The 3,471-nt window shown below is 45.2% G+C and overlaps 1 protein-coding gene across 2 annotated transcripts in view; it reads left to right on the top strand.

Annotated features, from left to right (window-relative positions):
* The window catches only part of Angpt1 (angiopoietin 1), a 289,964-nt gene that overhangs the window by 184,498 nt on the left and 101,995 nt on the right, over positions 1 to 3,471 (top strand). The gene's annotated exons all lie outside the window — the stretch shown is intronic.

A 3,471-nucleotide genomic window follows, 5' to 3' on the forward strand; every position in this document is an offset into this window, starting at 1 on the left:
AGTGTTATACAAACTTGAGAGAGAAAACAGGATGCTATGTAAATGATCATTGAAGGGCCATATGTTTTGTGGCCTGGCCCTGTGAGCCTTTCCCTAGCCCACTCCCAATTTCAAGAATGATTTCCCCTTCTTAACAAACTGTCCTTATTTCTATTTTTTTAAATATATTATTATTATTTTTATTTGCGTGTATGAGTATATTTACATGTTTGTGAGTACATCCGTGTCATACAGTGCCGCAGAGGTCAGAAGAGGGTGTCGGGTTCCCCTGGAGCTGGAGTTAAGGATGGTTGATAGCTGCCATGTGGGTGCTGGGAATCGAACCTGGGTCCTCTGCTAGAGCAGTCAGCGCTCTTAACTGCTGAGCCATCTCTCCAGCCCCCGTATTTCTATTTTTAACCACATGTTCCAGGTCCAATCCTGTGTCTTGGAACACAAGAACCTGAGAACTTCAGCAGGTGTCCCTGGGACTCGTATCTGCACTTAGAGAAATGGCTTTCTCCTTTGCCCTTGAGGGTTAAGTCTCTGCCCAATGATTGGCTGTGTCCCTACTCCTTTTCCCATTTCTGACTGCTTCATCCATTGCTACTTCTAAAACAGTAGGAACAAAGTCTTAGAAGAACCTCTCAGACCAGCACAGCAGTGGGCATCACACTGCTGCCTCTAGATGCTCCCCTGCTCCCTAGGAACTTGGGGATGATGGAAAAGGGTTTCTAGAGCACAGAGGAATGAAAATCAGGGAAGTAGGGTTGAGCCCATTCCTGAGAAGTCCTTACAGCATCCTACCACGGCTAGACCAGATAGCCCAGCTGCAGGGTTCACAGCTGAATCCTTGAGAACTGCATACCTCAAGTTACAAGCCAACCTGAGCAGGAGGAAACTGAGGAGCACCCTGTAAGTACAGCCAGCCCACGTTTCCCCACCCTGTGGTACTTGGAGATCCCTGAAAGCTGTAGCCAGAGTCCAGGAGGCTGCAGAGAAAGGGCTTTGCAAGCATGGAGGGAGTCATAGTTTACAGTGACTTTGTTGCTTAGGGGAGCTAACTTACTGTGCCTAGGGCAAAGCTGCACTTTACAATCTATGGGATGTCAGCCTTGAGAGATCTTCCCTAGAGCACTCTGGATAGGTGGGTATGGCCAGGCAGAGTCACCACCATAGTTCTCTGTCTATGCTATGTTCTGTGTGCTGTTTGGTGTGTCCTGTTTGGGGTGCTGTGAACATGACCTCACATGATCCCGCCCCAAAATTCTGGACATAATAATCCCAATATTGCTGGTGGAAGAAGTAAATTTGAGCACAGCTAACTCAAATCATCTCCCACACAGCCAGATCAGCAAGTAGCAAAACCATAAGAACCCAGTTCTGTTGAACTCCCCTAAATACAGAATTTGGTTCCATCACAAGAGCCTCTTGACATCACCTGCCACTTATCACTGGGTTTTCTAAACTCCACCCCCCCACACACATATACATACCAGCCATCCTCACCACCAACATGGTAGGAGAGGCAGAGGAGGGGACATCTAGGGAAGAAGTCATCTGCAAAGTCATCAGCTCCCACGACAAAGGAGAACCCAGCAGTTCCCTCAGGGGACCTTCCTCTAAAGCATCCAGCTGCCTACTCTCTGGTGTCATCATGTAATTTCGGAAAATGTGAACACAGGTGCTGCCTTGGGGTCAGGCCACCTGCAGAGGAGCTATACCCTCTCCATAGCAATAACAACTGGATTTGCTGTTTTGTGTTCCAACCTACCCCAGAGCAGTTTGCTATGAACATTTTGACAAGATAGACCCGGACACACCTGGGTTCTGTTTCTGCAACTACAGACCCACCATCCCACACAAACCTAGCTCCACCGGTGTGGCGATGTGCCTCTCTGCTGCTCCTCTAGGCTGTGCTCAGAAGGCACCTGCCTCATCTAACTTCTTCTGGGACCTATTTTTTACTTCTGTGTCTCCTGGGAAAGAGGCTCCTGTGCCTGTGCTTGATGGCAGGGTCCCTCCCTCCCCCACTTGCACTCAGCATAACTGTGCAGCTGTGGGCTACTCTGCAAAAGTAGCATCTCCTGGGCTCCTTTTCTGTCTCAAGTCAGCAGAGCAAAGACGAGCGAGATGAAGTCGTGGAACTGCTTAAGCGCAGTGATGCTCCACCCTCTGAGGGCTAGTGAGCATTCTTCTGATACCGTTCATAACTGGGTTTGTAGTGAGAAACAAGTGCTGTGCTTTCAGAAGGCAAGTTCAGTTATAGTGGGAAAAAGAAATGTACAATAAGAATAAGAATGGGATGGGGGCTGGAGAGATGGCTCAATGGTTAAGAGCACTGACTGCTCTTGCAGAGGACCCAGGTTCGATTCCCAACACCGAGACGGCAGCTATGAACCGTCCTTTACTCCAGTTCCAGGGGAATCTGAGGCCCTTTTCTGACCTCCGCAGCACTGAACGGCACGGGTGCACACACAAACATGCAGGCAATACACTCATACACATAAAAATAAAATAATAAATAATTTTTTTTTAAAAAAGAGCATTGTGTGCATCAGATACAATTCCTGATTTAGTTCAACTGCAGGAGAGCTGTCATTTTTAGAGCAGGACATTTTACTTGATAATATTATAAAAATCATCTCAGATTCCTTTTAATAAGTAGATCTAATAAGCCAATATGCCCTCTTGTTTTTCTTTATATCTTCTTTAAGGAGATGAAAAGAAGAGGGGTCAAGATAAAGGGAGGCACAGGACATTGATATAGTTTGAGGACATCTTTCAGGACTACAATCTATACTTGGGGACTCACAGAGTTGGGTACATAATCACAGCCCTGACTAGCAGTGGGGTTCTTTTGTGATTCTAAAGGAGTTAAACATTGACAGTTTCTGGAGTAGCAAAGGGCAGTAAAGTTGGAAAGATAATTATAATTCCTATTTATATTATTCTGTGTTCCTGATAAGTCAACTCTGAAAACGAGGCTTCCAATGATTTAAGATTGTCTCTTAGTTTCCTATGCAAAGATGTAGAATTGAGTAAAGTGTCTGGTTATAAACTCAGAATCTAACTTGGTTCTTATGCCTCTATCTATTTCCCAGTTCCCTCATTTGTAAAGTGACATGGTGGTTCTATCTAGTTGGTGAGATCATATATAGAAGGGCTTATATGACCTAAGATGATAGTCATCCAATAAATGCATGATCATGAATCTCTCAAGTGTCTCAAAGCTGTTTGCATATTTCTAATTGATTTTTGTAAGATGATAGGTCTGAGTAGGTATATTTTATATGCCTATTAGTTATTTTAAGTCATTGGCTGTTCTTGCAGAAGACCCGAGTTCAAATCCCAGCACCCACATGGCAGCTAACAACTGTCCGTAACTACAGTCCCAGGGGATCTGACAGCTTCTTCTGATCCTTGCAGGCATTGCACGACACAGATGCAGTTACCTACATGCAGGCAATACACTCATACACATAAAATAAA

Source organism: Nannospalax galili, unplaced genomic scaffold (assembly GCF_000622305.1).
Source record: "Nannospalax galili isolate Female #2095 unplaced genomic scaffold, S.galili_v1.0 scaffold284, whole genome shotgun sequence".
Lineage (NCBI taxonomy): Eukaryota > Metazoa > Chordata > Mammalia > Rodentia > Spalacidae > Nannospalax > Nannospalax galili.